The 21,831-nt window shown below is 34.5% G+C and overlaps 1 pseudogene; it reads left to right on the top strand.

The window, feature by feature from the left end:
- Nucleotides 1-14,345: 14,345 nt before the first annotated feature.
- On the top strand, nt 14,346-17,965 carry LOC149555030 (protein CTR9 homolog pseudogene; annotated as a pseudogene).
- The last annotated feature ends 3,866 nt before the right edge of the window (nt 17,966-21,831 follow it).

Consider the following 21,831-nt stretch of genomic DNA (forward strand, 5'->3'; position numbering starts at 1 on the left):
TTCCTTTGTGCATCTATAGGGATGGTTGCACTTGATGTTTCACATGTTGTATTTATGAGAGACTCCATAGTGTTTGATGTCGTAGCACACGGTAAAGTTAGAAGCAAAGGTGTACTTTGTTGATTTGCCTCCAAAGAAGGTATGTCTGGCATCCCCAGAGCATGGGTCCCTTTAGGTGCATCTTGTTGTTGCATCATGTGACTAAAATCAAGTCTTAATGTCCTTTTGGGGTGTTTAGGGATTGGTGGTATTTCATCAAACAAGGGGTTAACATTGATGTGTTCAAATGTACTTTGGAGGATTTCAATTGTTGGTTCTTGATGGGACCTTATAGGTGCCATTATTGTGTTTGAAAACTCCAAAGGTTGTTTTCCCTTGTCTAAGTCCAAATTTATCATGGGTTGGATGTTTTCAATTATTGTATTGGTTTGATTCTTGGACCTAGGACCTTCCGAGTTTGGGTTAAATTTGAAAATTTCTTGTGCTACCAAATGTTTGAAGTTCTTGCAAAAACTTTTATTTTGACATGCCCTAGCCATTTCTTCATCAGTGATGCCATAATGAGTGTCAGAGTCATCACTTAGGTGTACAATACTTTGTTGTATGTTTGATGTGCTAGGTTGGTTGAATTCAAATGAATGTGATTGTTCATCTTCACGTGAGGTTGGTACACTTCCATCTCCTGGTGGCATTGGCATGAATATAGGTTCAAAGTTAGGACTCCATTGAACCATCCCATGTGTGGGGGAAGTGTTTGGAGGAAATCTCATGATAGGTGCATTGTTCAAGGTTTGTTGTGCCATAGCTTGATTATGAGGATCTTGTGGATACATATTCAAAGGGTCTGATAGTAATGGTTGTGATGCCTCGGTTTGGTCTTCGTCAAAGGTTTGTTGGATTTTCTTGCTCTTTCTTTGTCTTGGATGAGGTTTTAGTTGTGCTTGTGCCTCAGAAAATAAAGGTTGATAGAGTTCCTTTGGTCTCTAAGCTGCTTGTCTCCTAGTAAGTGTTGGCATGATACCTAAGAGTGCAAAGAGTAGTGGGTATGCAAGATATGAGTGTTTTTGGGATTTTTAATTGTTTAATAATGTTATGCAATGTGAAGAAATGCTAAATGAATTATGGTTTTGATGTGCAAAGTGAAAATATCCTAGGGATGTTATGCAAATGCAAATGCAAGGTGATGTTTTGAAGTTTGACTAGAGGGGATGAAAATGACTCTAAGGTATGCAAAATGACAATTAGGGTTATGTTTTGGGCTTGGTAATGATACTAAAGGTAGGTGTATGCAAGGTATACTATGAAAAATATGGTGTTCTAGGGTTCATAATGACGTTTGGGACATGCAAAATGAGGGTAAATGCTCAAGAAGGCAATTTGGTTGATGGACAATTTGATAGGGTTTGGTAGTGAAAATGATGCTAAGGATTTTGATCAATGCAATATGAAGGGGATATACCACTAGGGTAGGTCAAAATAACATTTGGAGATGCTAGGGATATGATTATGCTATGACAAGGGTATATGTAAAGTTTTGAACTTAGATAAAACCTTTTGAAAGTATTTTGCCTAAGAGTTTAACCTTGTGATAAAGGACTTTAGATCTTGACCAAAAACTAATAAAAGATGAAAAGATCAAATTGATAAAAGATGAAAAGGTCAAATATATCAAGACATAGATAGATTTTGACCAAAGAAAATGATAATAAAAGATAAAAAGACTAGTCAAGATCCATTATCCGTCAACACTGGGAGATACTCTAAGACTCATACTTGTTTAGATTTTTGACTAAATTCAAAGGTTTTGGGGGTTCAAAATGACGTTTAGAGGACTCAAAATGGTGGTGATGCTGAGTGGATATGTGATATGGACAATGCCTATGATGCAAAAGGGGATTTTGGGTGCAAGATGCGGTTTTGGGTCAAGTGCAGAATAGGGAGGCCTAGAGGCTCCTAGATGCAGTTTTGGGGTCCTAAAGTACAGGTCAGAGGCCCAAAATGGTCATGTAGGTACCCAAGTGCACCCTAATAGTGCCAAGTGCACCCTCATAGTACCAAATATGCCATTGATGTACTTGGAGCCATTTTGGGCACAGTTGGTAGTTTCTGGGCGCAGTTGGTAAGCTAGGAAGAATGTTTGCTGATTCTCAGGGGTATGGTTACCAAACTGACATGTCAGGAAGGTAGGATGCTAGGGTTGATGTTATGATGGCCTAGGAGATGAAAAATGAAGGTTATTATGTATATAATTATGTCTTAATTGAAGGTGATGATGATTAGGTGTTGTAGAATGCATATCTGGGCAAGCTAGTGCAAGGGGAGCTAACTAGGTACCTAAGGACATTGTTGAAGCCCCAAAATGTTATCTGGAACCCAAAACTGGATCTCAGGACCACCAATTGCACCTAGATAGTGAAGAATACATCAATGATGTATTTGGGGCCCAGTTGGGTGCAGTTGGTAGTTTTTGGGCATAGTTGGTAAACTGGGCTGAAATTGAGGCAATTCTGGGAGCTATTGTTTCAGGATTGATGTCACAGGGAGGTAAATAGTAGAGGACAGTGTTAGGGCTAGTATGGATGCTCAAAATGATGATTGGGACACCTAGAATGATGGATAAAGTGGTCAAGATGATGAATAGGTATGCAAAGATGCAAGGCGATGAATGCAAAGTGCTGATTCTGAGATGGGAATGCAAAAACTAAGGAAAGTAAAATTGAACCTAAATGGATGCAACATGAAAAGTAATAGATACTAAATGAGGACTAAAAGGTGCAATATGAAGTCTATATGATGTAAGAATGAAGGTTGGACTAGGGTGAATGCAAGTGAAATCTATGCAAGTGTGAGATCTATGTTTTGCCAAGCACATTGAGGAGCACAAGTCAACATGTTTTGCAAGGTTTGAGTGTGTTGAACCAAAGTTTGCAAAGTTTGATAAAGGTTGAAATGTTTTGGCAATGTGTGAGCTTTTGAAAAGTTCAAATGATATCTAAGGTGTAAATTTAAAAGTTTGGATTTTATCTTGGTTATGTTTTACACACATGCAAGACACATTAAGACAAGAATAGCTGTTGTAAAAAGTTAACAAACACACCACAACCTAGGCTTTTAGGACTATATCCACTGAATTCCTACTTGAACTAAAGTTCAGTCATGCTTATCTAGAGCAAACAACCTAGGATCTTGGCACCACAGGCTCCCCCTTACAGCACACTCACTTCTCAGGGCTACCAAGATCTGCTTCCCAAGGGGCATGACTTCCCAAGGGATTGTTGTCTCTACTAAGGACTGTGAGAATGTAGGATGTCTTCATAGGCATGGGTGACCCCTTGAGCCAGTGGATAGAAAGGATTTTGGCCAATAAAACATGGTTTTTAGTAAGGGCATTCCGTTCGGCAAGTGAATGATAAACTTTCACAGAAGGTCTCCCAGCCCCGAAAACCAGGGTTTGATGCACCACAAGGGTGCTAGAGGAGAGCTATCATGCAGCAATACCGTCGACACAACTTTCACTGTAATCAAATTTTATATAGTGGCTGGAATTTTGACTTGGCTTTGGCTTGTTACTGCTCTGAGGTCATCCCCTGGCATACCCAATATCAAGTATCTTGGTCAAAGGAAGGCCTCCTATAGAAGTTACATGGATTTCTCTTGCACCCAAGATCCACAAATGGCGAGGGGAGAGGATACATCCAATGGAACTCCTAGGGATCTAACACTATAGAAATGTCAAGAAGAAAAGAAAAAGGTTCTTTTTAAGCACCAAACGAAATGTTATCTAATCTAGGAAATCCACACACATAGTTTTGAAAGACACACAAAGTCTTCGACAACGTCTTGCAAAGCACACACATCAGTAGTTTGTTATGATCATATCTTCATCCAAAAATCACCACAGCTTGGAAATAGATCATTAGTAACACAAAATCACCTAATCTATGTCCTAGAGAGTGATAGGAGCTTGAAATGAAGATTTTGATTGGTGCATGTCCTTACCATGAACCTAGGTGTGCTCCGACAGTGCAAATTGCTCCCCAAAAGGCCAAAATGGCTCTGAACATCCCCAAGTGTGCCCAAATAGTGTAGGCTACATCAATGATGTATTTAGGGCCCATTTGGTAGTTTTAGGGCGCAGTTGGGAAGTCAGGTGCAGGGTGTGGGGAAATGGGTGCCTAGTCAAGACCTAGAAATTGAAATTTTTAAAGCTACACTCCCAAGTGCACCCAAATAGTGTAGATTGCATCAATGACATAGTTGGGGCCCAGATGGATGTAGTTGGTAATTTGAAAATAGAAAAAAGAGGCTTTGGTGTCTTTTGGGCTCCTAAAATTGCTCCTAGGGGTCCCAAGTGCGCCTTGATAGAGCAGAGTGCGCCCTAGGAAAAAAGGCTAATAGAATGTATGAAACAAAAACATATAAGCATTTTACTAGACTCCTTGATTAATCTATGTGTGAAAAGGAAGAGCAGATAGTTGTTATACCCTTCCAAGTGAGCTCCTTCCTTGCACCTACAAGCACAAACAAGAAAACCCAAGTTAGATATGCATGTTCACGTTGGGTTCACCAAATGTAGGACCAGAAAATGAGCTAAAAGCATAACATACTATGAGCAAATCACAAACTCAATAATCATACGTTAGCACCCAGTAGTCTACCATGAAAGCCAAACTAAACAAAAGAAAGCAAACAAAATAAAAAAACTCCCTTTTCCATTTGTAGCTCCCATGTCCTTCTTTCTTCTCCAAATGATTGTAGCTCCAAAGTTGCCTATAGTGCACACAAAATTGAAGAAAAATCCTATGATAGTGATAATGCCATGAGAATACTTGAAGTGTGATTTTATGTGAGAGAGAGAATGCAAAATGAAAATTAGTAGAGACTCAAAAAATCAAAGATTCAAGGACTCAAGACTTAAGCATTCTAGCCCCGAAATGAGAGGAAAAGTGTCCATTTTATAATTTTCATGTAGGGTGAGAGCATTGGATTTGTCACCCATAGACATGCGATGTGGCAAGAGATTCCTCTAACACATATGACAGAATATGCCAATTGTGAGATTCTATGACACATGCAAGTCAACTATGGAAGAGAAACTATGATGCGTCATAAGCTTCCTCAACCCACTTAAAGCCAAGAATCTATGACAAATAAGCCAAATAGGGACATGCATAAGAGGTAATAATAATTCCTATGATGCATATGATAGAATATGCCAAAAGTAAGATTCTATGACACACAAGAGTCAAATTTGGAAGAGAATCTATGACGCATCATAAGATTCCTCAACCCACTTAAAGCCAAGAATCTATGACGAATAAGCCAAATAGGGACATGCATAAGAGATAAGAATATTTGATTATGAAAAATCTCAGCCAAGTGTCAAAGGAGAATCCATGAGGTGTCACATCCAAGTGTCATGATGATGAAATATTTTATGGAATATTTGAATTAAAAATCCTTTTATTCCACAAAATAAGAATTAGTAGAAAATGGAATTAATGATGGAAAATAAAACTTAGGAAATTGTAAATTTCCATGGTTTGCAGATAATAAATCAATTAATTAACAAAATCAATTAATTGAGGATGATAATCAGGAAGAATAATTAGTGAGAATAATAGAATTAAATTATGGGTTATTTAATCCTATAGAGAAAACTAGTAGATGATTGGCCAAATTGATTAAATGAATGCGACCGTATCTTTTGATGAAAATGTAACGATGATGGATATCAAATAAGATGATGAAAAGGTAGACCAAAGCCATGGTCAAATTGATTGATTGAATTTGATAACATACCAAGGACACATGACATGAATTGGCTAATATGTAACATTTAACCAACATTGTAAATGCTATAGGATTGAAATTGATTGATAAGGTTGGATCATAATAACACTGATGGCCATTGTCAATATTATTAAAATGGTTGGTGATGCCATGATCTGACATTGAAAGCCTCAACAATGTCAAATATTGCATGACATGAATGATAGTTTGACCTAGCACTGAGAGCCACAATAGTACTAAGGTCAAATTGATAAGATTGATAGGTTGATAGGTTTCCAAGGCACTGAAAGCCACAACAATGCCTAGGAGTAGATAAATTATGATCGATTTGAGATGTTTGATATGTTTTGGGTTGATTAGTTCCCATTTTGAGAGATTTCGAGTTGATTTGGGGTGATTCTGAGTTGATTTGATATGATTTTGAGTTGATTTGATATAATGTGAAAGGGGATATAAATGACAAAATATGGTCAATCTGGCCAAAAGATCAAAGTTAGTAGAATGAGAAAATGGGAAAAATTAGTATGAAGAAGTGATGAGGTTGTAGATGTGAACTATTTTTGAGCATCTACAATACCTTTATCCCATCCATGGAAAATAGGCCCAAACCATGTAATGAGGATGGTGCAATGCGATATATCCTCTCATTAACACAAAAATATGTGTTAATTGGAGGTAGCTCATTGGGTATCTATTCTTTCTCAATGTGTGAGTACCAAAAGGGAACCTTGATGTTGCCTTTGGTCTCATCATCATAAGAACATGACCCCCCATTAGCAAGGAAAAATTGCATGCATTTATCAAATTTTTTAAATTCTTTTGACCTCTAGTTGATCTCCCTCTTTTGGCTATACTACATGTAGAGATTTCATCTACCATTTCCTCATTTCCCTCATTCAATGTAGATAGATCTAACAAGTACCTATTTGGTGGGTCCTGCAATCCATCAAATGGAAAGTGAAAGTGACATATATAAAATGTAGTAAGTTGAAAGTGATTATGCAATTATATTTCTATAATTATATTTTTATATGGACCTTCTTTGTCTATATATACATTATATGATTATATAATATGTCTATTTATAACATACTTGCTTAATGATAAACAAGAAGAATATAAGAAAATTATGTCTATTTATTGACTTATACCTGTTGATCCATGTCACTGTGCACAATCCACGCCAAACAGGTCAAATCTACTATAGTCAATTGACTGTTTGCAAAAAGGGTGACAATCAGACACAATATAAACATTGGTAATTATAAATAACATATGTTGTAATCATTAGAAATGAACACAATAAATATGTAATCAAATTTCTTGAATATGTTAATCATTTGCCTTAAGTTAGCTAAAAATTACATGATACACGTTTGCTACAAATAACTTAGAAGACAACATGAACAATAGGCAACATCGCAAACATGAACAAATTTCCCTTATATATGGAATGCAAGATCGTCAATAGAAGGGGTGACGATGTACCTATAGTCAATTCACTATTTGAAAAAAGGGTCATAATCAAACACAAAATAAACATTGGTAACTATAAATAAAATATGTTGTAATCATTAGAAATGAACACAATAAATATGTAATCAAATTTCTTTCATATGTTAATCATTTATCTTAAGTTCACTAAAAATTACATGATACGTGTATGCTACAAATAACTTAGAAGATGACATGAACAATATGCAACATCGTAAACATGAACAAATTTACCTTATATATTGAATGCAAGATTGTCAACAGAAGGGGTGACGATGTTTGTAGTTATTGATTATCTTCTTCTTCATCATCATCATCATCATCATCATTGCCATAATCACCATCAGCATCACCATCATCACCATCACCATTATCATCATCATCACCACCATCATCATCATCATCACCATCACCATCATCGTCATCACCATCATCCTGATCTTCATCATCCACTTCTTCATCATCTTCAATATCTTCTTCTTCCATAACATTATACTTTATCGACCTTCCTCTTGGATCATGTCTAACAAAAAATGACCAACCCTATTTATTTGGAACCTCTGAGTAAAATGCTTTCTCACATTGGCTTGGAAGAACATAGGGCTCATCTCCAACTAGCTCAAATGACCTTGTATTGATCATTGTAAATCCATTATCATGTTGAATAACCGTTCTATCTGGATCATTTTGATTTAGTCGTAACCTGTACCATTTGATGATGAATAGAACTACTTTGAAGGTGTTAAATTCACTCTCAATTATATCATCCAAGATGCCATAGTATTTATTTTGAGATTGTTGAGGATGTATGTCATTTCTAGATGATATATTGGTGACCTCGAAAATTGTAGTTATCCCAGAATCAAAAGTTTTCTTTGTGTCATCCAACCTTTTTATGCAGAATTTGTGGCCATGATAGTACATAGCTTTGTGGTGCTTGACCTATAATTTTTGAAGTGTGTGTAAATTATTTGCATCATGAGTTGATATGAAACATAAGTTGAGTTATGATCATTAATAAATTTCTACGTACCTCTCCACCTCTTAAACCCTTTACTAGATCAACTACCATTGGCATAACATTGGAATCTCCATTATGATGAGCTTCTGTAACCAATGAAGCAAAACCTTCCCATGTTAATGAGCAACCATTTTGTTGACATCGTTCAATCCATTTCATCATCCAATCAAGATTGTTTGCAATATACAAATGTATTGCATCCCACTCTCGACCACCTGTTTCAAAAAAAAATACACCAATTAAAAATAACTTATATTGAAGATTTATATGAATTAATTAACTAAAATTACATCTTAGATTTACCTCTCACTTTCCTCAATCTACCTTTTCCCATCAAGTACTCCCCTTTGAATTTGTTAATTGAGTTGGGATCCCAAATACGATCTACATGGATGTTTGCTGCAAACTTAGGAAGATATTTAGTAATGTACACCATGGTTTGGTATACCATATATCCCTCCACCATAGAACCCTCGGGATGTGATCTTTGTTGAACCAAGCCTTTCAAAAATTTCAAGTGCCTCTCAACCATCCACATTAACTTGGTTGGTATAGGTCCACACAATTCAATCTCCTCAACTTGATGTATGAGGTAGTGTTCTTGTGCATTGAAAAAACTTGGAAGTAAACACTTTTGCATTTCACACATCAGAAGAGGAATTATTCTCTTCCAATATTTAATATCTTCTTTATTGATTTCTTTAGATGACAACCACCTCATGTATTTTCCAAGATCATATATAACTTGTTTGACATTGTTGGCAAAGTGGTGTGGGAGAGATAGAGGTAGAACGTACTGCAATATTTGTAAAATGATCTTGTCAATATTTTATAAAAGAATGCAATTGAAACTACATGCAGTATATAAATATATAGTGAATACAAAATAACATGAATTACCTTAATAAATGTATGCCAATCATGTGTTTTCAACCCTGGCCCAAATTCACTTTTATTTGATATGACATTGTTTATGTTCGCAGCAAATCCTGTGGGAAATCATATTTTTTTTATGACTTCTTTTATAGCATTGCTCTACTGCTCTGACAATAACCAACTAAGGGCACTTGTATCAATCCGATCTCCATTGTTATTTGGTCAAATACCATTTTTCATTGCATGGTTGGATTCTTCAATGTCACTACAAGTTTTGACAATTTGATCTTTGTCATGCCTTCCATCCAAGATTTTCCATAATGTCTCTGCTACATTCTTTCCAATATGCATAGGATCAAACAAATGCACAATTGGGAGTTGCTCATAGTATGAAAACCTAGTAAATTGTTTAGGATAAATTTTTAGCCCTTTGGAAGTTGGACATTGATGTTTTGACGACCTTCACAACCATCAATCACATCATTAGTAAACAAAACACAATATCGACATATAAATTTGAAACAAAAAGCATCAAATGGAATGACATTACCTTGATGATTTATTTTATTATATGCCAACTTCCATAGGCAAGGTGTCATTCTCTGTGGCTTTGACATAGTCTCTTCTAGACCATTGAAAAGATGTTTTTCGATAATTTGGTACTTATGATTTCTGTGCAGAAAGTGTCTATTCTCATCAAACACCTGCTTTCTTAAACTTTTTGAATGATGAGATTTCGTCTTTGGACAACAAACTGGACATGAAAATGTACCCTTTGTCTGAAGACCTACAAGGTCGTGTATAATTGGATTAAATGTGTTAACTTTGACATACCAAAAAAGAGGTGTCAAGAAGAGAACATACCACAAAAATGTGTTAGCCCAGGGGCATCGTGTATTGTCCATACAAGCATTGCAGGAAATTGAAATTGTCTTTGTCCTATTGGTCTACAAATGTCATACATAGTAACCCCATTCCATAACACCACCAACTTGTCGATAAAGGGTTCAATATATACGTTGATATCTTTGACTTGGTACTTACCTAGTTGAATGAGCAAAAACATTACATAATTATTTTGACCATTTGATGTATTAGTAATAATAAATTAATTTAGATGACCACTAAATCAAAAAATACCTGGAACAATATATGTCAACATTATGTGCTCTCTCTTTATTGACAACCAAGGAGGTATGTTATTGTTGATAACAAAAATAGGCCACACTGAGTAAGTAGATCTCATCTCTCCATAAGGATTGACACCGTCTACTGCCAATGAAAGCTTGAGATTACAAGGTTCTTCTTTAAAGTGTGGCCATTTTCCCTCTATTTCCTTAAATGCCAAACCATCTGCAGGCATTCGCATAATATCATCTTGAATTCTATTGCGTGGATGGTAATCCATAAATTGTGCGAAGCTATTGCACTTGAATAATCGTTGCAGACATGGAATAATGGGAATATGCCGAAGAACCTTGCGAGGCACCTTTTTTGTTAATCAATCTGATTGATATCTACTGATATGACAAGTAGGGCACTGTGTTGCAAATTCATGCTATTTATGATATATAATATGATCATTTGGACATGCATCTATTGTTTGATCCTCCATTCCAATATCTTTCATTATGGCAAATAATTCTCGGTACGAGCGAGGTAGAATGTTTGATGGTGGTAACAAACACTCACCTATCAACCTACGACCAAAAATATAATTTCTTAACTTAAAGAATATTAATTGCTACACGAACCCAATGTTAATTGTAAGGGAACTACAAGTAAAATAATGAAAGAAGATGGAATACTTTAACATACATGTCATTGCTACATTGGATAAACCATTCATAACCTTCAAGAGTTGTTTTGGAGCCTTCATATAGGGACTAGTGTGCCTTCTCAAGTAAAGGTACATCAAACTCTGCATCATCATCACCATCATCATCATCATCATTATCATCTTGATCATTTTGATCATCGTAATCTTCATCATCCTGATCTTCTTCCATGGTATCATTACCTTCTACTTCAATATTCACACCTCCATGTTCCCTTGTTTGGAAATCCGCATTCTCTGAATTGTCATGGTCCATAACATAAAACTCAGGGATGTTGACCTATATGAAAATGATGACCTTATATTAACCATGACCATGATGTCATCATCAAATTGTGTCTTATGTAATTTATAAACTATTAAAATACATACCAAAGGGCAATACTCATTTCCCCCTTCAATGTGACCATATTGCCTACAATGTTGCTCAACTGTTGTGATTAGATATCTTTGAGTCTTTAAGCCTTACACATTTTGCAAGGATAATAACATTTTCCATCACCTTTTCTTTTTAAGTTAGACCACAATCTAGCAATTGTCTCCCTATTTTTTTGTGCATTGATATTGTCAGACATGGTCTTTGTTGAATGGAATGACTCGTTGGTGGAAGAAGGATGATTTGTTTGCAACCTACAAATGGAGTAGTAAGAGGAAGACACATATAAAAAGGAGTTAGGTCTCTGAACCAAGTAGGAGTTAGGAAATGCTGGAGTGGGGTCAGCCCAAGATATTTTGGAATCTTGAAGAACCTGGTAAAGGGTATCTAGAAAGGTGAAAATAAACAAGTATTTTTACAGCTACAAAGGAGGAATCGAGAGCATTATAAATAATGAAGAAGAAACTTAAATCCATACAACTTCACCTCTATTTACAATTTGACCTTTATGAAAGTGAAATATGATAATATACAAAATTTCCAATCACATTTTCACTTTAAAAAAAACACCAAATATACCTTTTCTACAATATGTTCTTCAAATTCTTTGCTATCAAATTCTTTAGAACTGCAAGCTCCTGTGCAGAAAAAAGATGAGATGTACTAAGTAATTTTTGATGGGCAATATTTAAACAAATCAACTATCAAAAAAAAAATTTATGAAATTTAGTTGCTTTATTATGTACTAAAGAATTGGCAAGATGTTCCCAAGTCTATCTATAGAATGCCTGTCTGCATGGTTGTTTGCAAATAGTCTAGTATGGTGCCGCTTTTGAACAACAAAAAATGTCACTGGGGCTAGTAATTTGGCTCAAGAGATGCACAAGCCCATTGACACCACAGAACTTTTAGTTCATCATATAGCATTCAACTATCTTCTTTAACAAAATCCAAAGAGAATACAAACAAACTAATGAGCCATGTCTATCTCAATTGAATAGCAAGTACTATAGTGAGTATTAGGAAACTGACCTTGTGAATAGCATCCAGTTCATAAAGTATTAGGAAAGTGACCTTGCTAATTAGTTTAACATAGATTGGTGAACAAAAAATTCATAATAAAAATCTGATTTTTTTCCACACTTGTTCAAACCATATAATGAAACGACAAAAAATGAATTGTATACAAAGACCATATTGTAGGCTATCCAAGTTGAAAGTGAATAGATGACCTTTATGGGGTGCTGTACCAAGTGGAGCAAGTATGTGAGAGCTTGAAGATGAAGGGCTCCTATTTTGGGGCCAATATTTGGTGGTTTCGAGGTGCCTAGGGAGAAGCTTTGATGCTAAGTCTTAGTTATGTAGACTTTGGCAAATTTTTTGAGCTTTCTACAAGTTTGTACCTACTATATCAACAACCACTATGCCCTATTCGAGACCTTCAGTATTCTAATTGACATCAATTATAAGTGTGCATCCAGATGTTAGCTACAATTGATTGGGGTGGCTTTTAGTGTGTACCAGTCTAATTTGACATGTGTGATGGTAGTATCAACGTGTTATCAACATCTTACATTATTTAGAAGAGGTGTAGTTCAGTGGGTAAATGTTTGGTCATTGTGGGAATGGTATTCTATGCTTTCTGTTAGGTTAATTTGTGTTGTTGTAGTAGTCTAATTTTATAATCTGAATGTTGTATTAGTTTGTTTCAATAATGTTCTTGTTATTTTGCTATATTGTAATGCATGTCAGTATAATGTCCCCTTTTTGACATGACATTCAATAATAAAAATAAAAAGTAAAAATATAAAAAATGAAAATAACATGTAATATAATTATAATTTAATTAAGTTTAGTGAATGATCAAAATGAATGAAATAAAGAGTTATGAGTATTGAAGGATTAAGATATAAAGGAGAGACCATTCTATGAGAAGAGAACATGAAGGAAGCAAACAATCATTTGGAAATAAATTATTATTTCGTGAGGCAGCAATGAAGGGTGGTGACTCAATTCCTTTTGAAGGGTGGAAATTCTTTTATAAATAAAATATAAAGGGAAGATCAATAGAAATTCACCATCAAATGTCATTTCATTCAACTAGATACAAAATTAGAAATCCATTCAAGAATCAATTTATGAAATCATTACACACCAATATATCAAATCAGCATTCATTCAATCATCACTATCAACATTTGTTAAATCATCAATCCTGAATCCATCAAATTAAACCATTCAATTGTCCACCTATCATCAATTGGGAATCAAATATCAAAATAACCAAACAATCAGACCAACAAGCAAAGAATCAGTCACTTATACAGGAAAATATCAACTATTCGAGTATCAACCATTCTAGCATCCAATCATTTAAATATTTATAATTAAGACAACAATTGGTTAAGCATCCACCCATCAATCCTTCAAGAAACGATAATAAAGAGAAATCAAACAATTGACAATGATCTATCAAATACATCAAGATATCGGTTTTGAATTCTAGTTAGTACTTGCAAACTAGAAAATTTCCACTATTCAGAAGGGTGACAAGAATCATAGTCCATCTTGCAAAAATCATTTTCCAGACTGATACATAGGCTTTCTCAAGAGTATAGAGAATAGCCCAAGCTTCCATCTAATTTTTAGAATGAGTACTTAAGGAAGTAGAAAAGAAAAACTAAACAGGGCTTAAAGTTCCACTACTAGTACCACCCATTCTTGTTGGACGTGGATTACTCCTTGAAAACCCATCTATATTGATTTTGAGGAAATCATTTGGGAGGGGAGAAAATAACCTAAATGGTTCACTTTCTTTACTTGCTGAACTCTGGGACCAAACCTATTTTGTGAAGAAAAAGAAAAGCCTTGATCCAAGTGATTAGCAATGTGGAGATCCAAATGAACAGTTGATTGAGATAGCTCTTGTTTTGATAGACCACCCTCTCATGAAATCTCATTCATATTATAATCTTGCACAATCTTATCATAGCAAAGGTGATTATGAAATTGCTGGCCACTACTACATGACATCAGTCAAGGAAAGCCAGAAGCCACAGGATTTTGTGTTGCCATACTTTGGGTTGGGATAGGTTATATAAAATTGGGAGATCTTAAGACTTCTCTCTCAAATTTTGAAAAGGTTTTGGAGGTTCACCCTAAGAACTGCGAGAGCTTGAAAGCTGTAGGCCATATATATGCTCAACAAGGGAAGTGAGAGAAGGCTTTGGAAATTCTAAGAAAGGCAACTAGCATAGATCCATGTGATGCTCATTCCTTTATTAAGATGGGTGAGTTATTGATATCATCAGACCCCAGTGCAGCCTTAGATTCTCTTAACATAGCAAAGTCTCTTATGAAGAAGAGCAGAGAAGATGTACCCATTGAATTGTTAAACAACATTTTGGTTCTTCATTTTGAGCGTGATGAACTAGAGTTGGCTCAAAAAACTTTCATGGAGGCATTAGGAAATGGCGTTTAGGTTGAATTCATCAATAAAAGCCCCAGTATACTTTTCGAAGTTTTTCTTGTGTGTTTAAAGGATATGGAATTCTTCCATCGACTAGAAGAAGAAGGTGTTTCACTTGAGTTTCCATGGGATAAAGTGACAACACTATTTAAATTGAGTTACTTTTTAAATACTATTTAAATATAATTTAAAATATGAATTTATCCATGAGAAATCCAATGAATAGGTGCTCCTGCATCATAGACATAGATGTTGATGCAAGGTATGATGTTACTAACTTCCCTCTTAGCGCCCTAGTCCACCAACTCATACATGAAACCATGGGACAAAAAAGAAAAATGTTGGATTTAAAAGCTTTTTCGATTAGTTATTAGGAGTGTGAACGAGGTCTGCATGTCAGATTTGAATGAAGCCCTAAGATTCATTCAAAGCCCCCACACCAATATCGGCATGGAGGCTTCGAGTGAAGCCCCTTGGGACCTTCATTCAAAGATTTGGCTTCATTTGAAGCCCCTAAGATTTAGCTTCCCGACTTTCCATGTGATTTCTTCATTATGGAAAGTGGGAACCATTATTGTGGCCCTACCCAGGAACAAAATTTTATCACCTAATTTTCCTTTTGTTGACTTCATGATATTTCTATGAAGCAAATAAAATAATAACTAACATTTTCTATGTTTCAAACTTCTATGTTGACTAAAAAACATCTGCTGAAATAACTTTATTTGACAAATTACATTAAAAAATTATAACATTTTTCAACCTAGACTTATATTAGACATTTTATAAGTTACACTAGATTAACATATTTAAAAGTAACTACACATACCTAAATGTGTGCACTACATAAGTGTGCGATAAAAATATATATGTATATTTCAATCTATATTGACATATGTTCATAATCACTTGTATGAAAGGAATGTATTCAAATATTTCAAGCTCATCTTTGTCATTTGGCTCCCCAAAAATGTGAATACAAGTAACAAAATATTATAGAAAGTCAAATATTCAAACTATTTGCTAAATGTTACAAGAGAACGATAGATTGTTCATTGTTGAATATATAAGATATTTCATATACCATAGAATAACTATTTTATGAATGAAAACTTTCATACATGGGATGAAGCATTCTGATTGTTTGAAAGTCTATTGGACATTGTGAGCTTGCATAAAAAATATCAAAATAGTCCTTGAATGCTTGAATGTTATTTTTTCACCTAGAAGTAGTGGTGAATATAGAAATAATGAGACATTTTATTTAATCTACTATATGGATTTGAAGCAAACAAAATTATTATAGCAATTCAATATATTTAATTAAAAATAGTCTAAATGTGTTCATACAAAAACTATAAATGATTATCCCTATTTAATTGATCTTTAGCAATTCCTAGTTTTTCAGCTAATGACCAGCCAAATGAAGCCCATAAAGACAACAAGACACAATTTATACCCAAATTAGCATTTTAGAATATTATGAGTGAACCACTTTTCTTTCTTTGTAGCCTATTTTATCTTGGAAATAGGATACCAAATCATGTTGTTATCCTTGATTTATAATCTTATCCTAGTTGATATTTTCTAACAAAAAATTCAATAATCTATTTAGATAACTTGTCTTTTATAGTGTTAACCATTCTCCAAAAATACATATTTTTTTTCTGAAAATATCTTCAAACTCAATGGAAAGCTCATGATTCAACTACCTCTTGTCTCCTATTGATGTATTTTGGGGATGATATAATAAATAATTCATTCCATCCTACATTGGTAATACTTCTGATTCGGTGAATACATCATTTCATCAAAAAGACTCTTTGCGTGGTGAACCTTTAGTATTTTACCTATACAATAGATAGATCAGAAGCAACAACATATTTAAATATTCTAAATATCTCTAGAAACATATATGTATATATGTAATAATGTAAATCAAATCAATCTGGAATATTTTCAAGATATAAGTTAAATTCTCATGGATCATTTAGAAGTCATATGTCACAAAAATCTTCAAGTGGGTTACAATTTCTTATTTTTGAAAAATAAATCAAATATTGAATAAATTTGAACCTAAGATTTATTTAAAATAATTTTAAGATATATATTCAATAAAAAAAATAAAAATAAAAATAAAAATAAAAAAAGATAATAGAACTATATCATTGAACATAAGAGGAACAAAATTTCATCACTTGACTTTCCTTTTGTTGACTTCAAAATCTTTCTGTGAAACAAATAAAAAACAAATAACATTTTCTATGTTTCAAACTTCTATATTGACTACAAAACATCTTCTCAAATAACTTTATTTGGTGAATTCAATTTAAAAGATTAGAACCATTTTCAACATAAACTTATACTAGATTTTCAACAATTTTCAAACTTCTATTTTGGCTACAAAAGATCTCTTGGAATATAGATCATCCATTGTTAAATATGTAAAATATTTCATATACCATACTATTTAATCTTGCCAGGCTATTTGAATAGCTACATGACACTGAAAAAGAAAATCTTTTGTACAGGCTAATATTGTTCAAGTTTCTTGATTATGTGGATGCATATCTACGACTTGCAGCCATGGCCTAGGCTCAAAATGAGATCCAACTAAGCCTAGAATTGTTTGGGGAGGCACTTAAGGTGGATAAAACCTCAGTAAATGTGATTACCATGCTTGGCAACCTGGAGCTAAAAATAGATCACTGGCTTAAAGCAAAAGAAACAATTAAAACTGCACAAAATATATCAGATGGTAATGATGGTTGTGCTGACATTTCTCTTGGAAACTGGAATTATTTTGCAGCTTCATGCAATGAGAATAAGGATCTAGACGTGGAGGGAATACATCTTGATAAGGCTAGGGAACTTTATTGTAAAGTGTTGGCTCAAAGACCTGGAAATGTCTATGTTGCAAATGGGGCAGGCATTGTGCTAGCCGAAAGGGGTCATTTTGATATTGAAAAGGAAATTTTCACATAGGTTCAAGAAGCTACAGTAAGAAACATCTTTGTTCAGATGCCTGATGTGTGGGTAAATCTAGCACATGTTTACTTTGCACAAGGACAGTTTGGGCTTGCAATGAAAATGTATTAAAATTGTTTGAGGAAATTCTATTTTGGCACTGACACCCAAATTTTATTATATTTAGCTCGATCATATTATGAAGAAGAATAGTGGCAAGATTTTAAAAGAACATTATTAAGAGCAGTACATTTGGCACCCTCAAATTACATGTTACACTTTGATGTTGGTGTTGCCATGCAGAAGTTTTCAACTTCAACGCTTCAAAAGCAAAAACATACTACTGATGAGGTTCATCAAGCATTGTTTGAATTAAAGAATGTACTCTGTGTTTTTAGCCAACTGTCAGTAATGCCAAGCCCGCATACACATGGAAAGTTTCAAGGATTAATATAGGCTGCCCATGTTGTAGCCCTATATGATTGCTTTCACAACCTGCTATCTCCGTGCATTTTTTCTATATGTATGCTAATTTGATTTAAGGAACTGTCAGGCTATGTAATTGTATGATTTGATCATGAGAAAAACTTTGTGGAATAATGAAATATGATACAAGAAACAAGGAATATGCACTATGTTTCAATGAATTTTTAAAAATGTCAAGGTTGATTTTTTAAGATGAGCATCATAGAACTTTACAAAATTATGAAGACAAGGCAGATTTTGTGTTGCTGAACAAGAAAGCATATTTCTAACTAAAGTATTGACATAAAAATTTAAGTAACTGTCCTAGAAAGTTATCTTGACCAAAGAGAGCATATTCTTAAAGTAGTGGCTAGGTAAAAATCCATTAAAAAACATAATATAGCCTAAATATGTCAGTATATGGCAGAGAGTTTTACATGGCATTCCTAGGATAAATAGAATAGTAGTCAAGCCCTATTCAAGAATGAAAAAGCTTGTTATTTTCGAAGGAGAGGACTTCTATCAAGATGAATCATTAAATGTGGAGTGCACTTTGTAATAGACATAAAAGATTGCATGAAAGTTGTGAAAGAGGTGCAAAAGATGCTCACTTTTTCATTGCAGAGTAACAAGTAGTTGGTGTTGCCATTTCTATTAGTGTGAATTATGCAAAGTAGCCAATTGTGTTTGATAAGAAACTTAGTGTCAATTCAGAGGACATCCATTTCAAAGGAAGAAGACATGATAAAGATAAGGCTCTTCAAGCCCTAAGGAGATCAAAAGCATTCAAAATTCTAGAACCCTACATAGTCGAGAGAAGACAGAGTGTGCAGAGTTTCCCCTAATAGTTGAGATCATGAACATAATCCAAATAGGTAGTTTGTGGAAAGTTGCATAGTATGAGTGAAGAATCTAATGAGATGATGCACTGCATATCATAAAAAGTGGAAAAAAACCTCCGAAAAAAACTTTAAAATACCATGTGATTGGAGCATGAAGGAGGTGGCAAGAACAAGAGCTAAAAAAAAAGGGTGATGACATTCAAGAAAGTACAAATGGAAGTCTACAATCATAGAAATAAGTCCCAACAAAGTTTTATTACAATGTTCTACAATCAAACACACCCATCAATGATCTGTAGCAAATGTGCCCTTGTGCCCTTTTTGATGGAGACCAGACTTTTTTGCTTCCCTCGCGCCAATGTTGATGGAGACCAAACTCGCAGCTTCCCTCGTGCCAATGTTGATGGAGATCAGACTTGCAGCTTCGCCGAATGAAATGTGAATTACATTTTTGCCCCTTTTTTTTTTTATGCTGCCATGTGTGTCACAATTCTGACAAAACTAATTGGTCGCAATTGTGACCCACACGGGCATGTTATTAAAAAAAACAAAAATTTTCTTTATAATGCGACCAACCAACCCATTTTAAAAACTTGGTCACAATTTTTGTTCACGATTTAGGGTGAAATGCACTAGTGATTCATCTTTTTCCCTTTTTCTTTGAGTGAAAGCTTGGCTTCAAATGTTTATTCAATGTTCTTGGCAGTTGGAACATAATTGTCATAGTTGTCTAGCTCAAATGTAGTCAATCTTCCAACTATGGCCTCTAAATTTATTTTATGATTTGCCTCACATCTCCTTTCTTGAATTGTAGAGACTCTGATTGCATAAATGGGAAGTAGAGTTCTAAGAACTTTTCTTATAATTGTCTCTTCACTGATATCTCCTCTAGATGCTTTGATTGCACTAACACATGCTTTAACTCTTTCAACATACTTTGCAATATTTTCATCCTCTCTCATCCTCATTTGATCAAATTGTCCTCTCAAACTTTCTGCTTTGGCTCTTCTCACATTATCACCTCCTCCATAGATTTCTTTCAGCTTGTTCCACATTTCAAATGAAGTTTTGCAACCCTTGATGTCATCAAATTCTTCATAACTCAGAGTAGATGCTATATCTATCATCATTTTATTGCGAGTCTTCATTTTAGCAATATCATTGACATATAATGTACCAGAAGGTTCTTCATATTTTTCATCAAGGTACTTCAACCCTATATCACCAATAGAAGCTAGATGAAGCCTCATCAATCCTTTCCATGCAAAGATGTTGTCCCTGTTAAGTCTTGGAATTTCCCTTTTGTAAGACATCGTGATCTTTATCTTAGATCCTTGAAATCTTTTCCTGTAAGAACCAATAGCTTTGATGCCAATTGTTGGAATTAAAGATAGAGTAACTGAGAGGGGTGGGGGGTGAATCAGTTACTAAACATAATTCCCTTAGATGTCTTAAAGATCTAGTTTCTACTTTTACTGGGTAAACAAATGTTGTAACTCGGTAAGATTAAACTATTACTTTTTCAAGAATTCATGCATGTAACTAAAAATAAAGTGAACACAAGAGACACTAGATTTAACATGAAAACCAAATATGGGAAAAACCACCAAGTAACTAGTCACCAATATTTCACTCTTCTGAAGTGAGCCCTGTTACGAGCCAACCCTGTTAAAGGTTAGAATACACACTGTTAGGTGTGACCATGTTAGAGGATTTAATCACCATGTTAGGAGTGGCCTTGCTAGAGGTCTTTAGAACAATTCAATTGAATTGTCACATTATCAGAGGATTTACAAAATGGTTGTTAAACCAACTCTATTAAGAGATTTGAAATCACTGCTACAATGGTTAGAAAGAAACAATGAATTGACCCGAACAAGATGCAATTGAATTTGTTGATTACAGGTCTCTGTTTAGCATCATTAGATCCTTCTTGATCAAATATGACTCTACTAATCCTCAATGATCTCTAATCATCCTTCAAATATGATTTCACAAAAAATAGTCTTTATACTACATTAATTCCACATTCTTCCACTTCATACTTTTAAAATTCACAACTTGACTTCTTACTTATACCATTCAGATTGTCAAGTCAGTCTATTTACATGTTGCATTTACCAGTAATCTATACACCAGTTGGCTATAGGTATTACTTTAAACAAATAAATGTTATTTCATAAGACAATAAAATCCTTTACTGGCCAACCTTTCTCGATAAATACTGCTTCTAGAAATTTCTTGAGTTAACCATCTTGACTCGGTTAACATTGCAATATCCTTAAAATCCTTTGGCTATTGAGCTTTCTCGGTAAGAACTGCTTCTTCTAGATTACCTTAGATGACTGAGTGAGCTCGATAAGAACTGCTTCTTCCAAGTTACCTTTGATGACTGAGTGAACTCGGTAAGAACTCTTTCTGTCACATTTTCTTCAATTACCGAGTGAGCTTGGTAAGAACTAAATTTCTTTGATTACCTTGAAAGCTCGGTAAACATTGTCCTTTGTCTAGCTAACCTTCTCAGCTTGGTAGACACTATCCTTTTCCTTGCTAACCTTTTGAGCTCGGTAGACACTATCCTTTGCCTTGCTAACCTTCTAAGCTTGGTAGACACTATCCTTTGCCTTGCTGACCTTCTGAGCTTGGTAGACACTATCCTTTGACTGATATAGAGCTAGGTCAAAACTTAGA

The sequence above is a fragment of the Cupressus sempervirens genome, chromosome 5 (genome assembly GCF_028749045.1).
Source record: "Cupressus sempervirens isolate cs-2001-9-10 chromosome 5, ASM2874904v1, whole genome shotgun sequence".
In the NCBI taxonomy this organism is placed as follows: domain Eukaryota; kingdom Viridiplantae; phylum Streptophyta; class Pinopsida; order Cupressales; family Cupressaceae; genus Cupressus; species Cupressus sempervirens.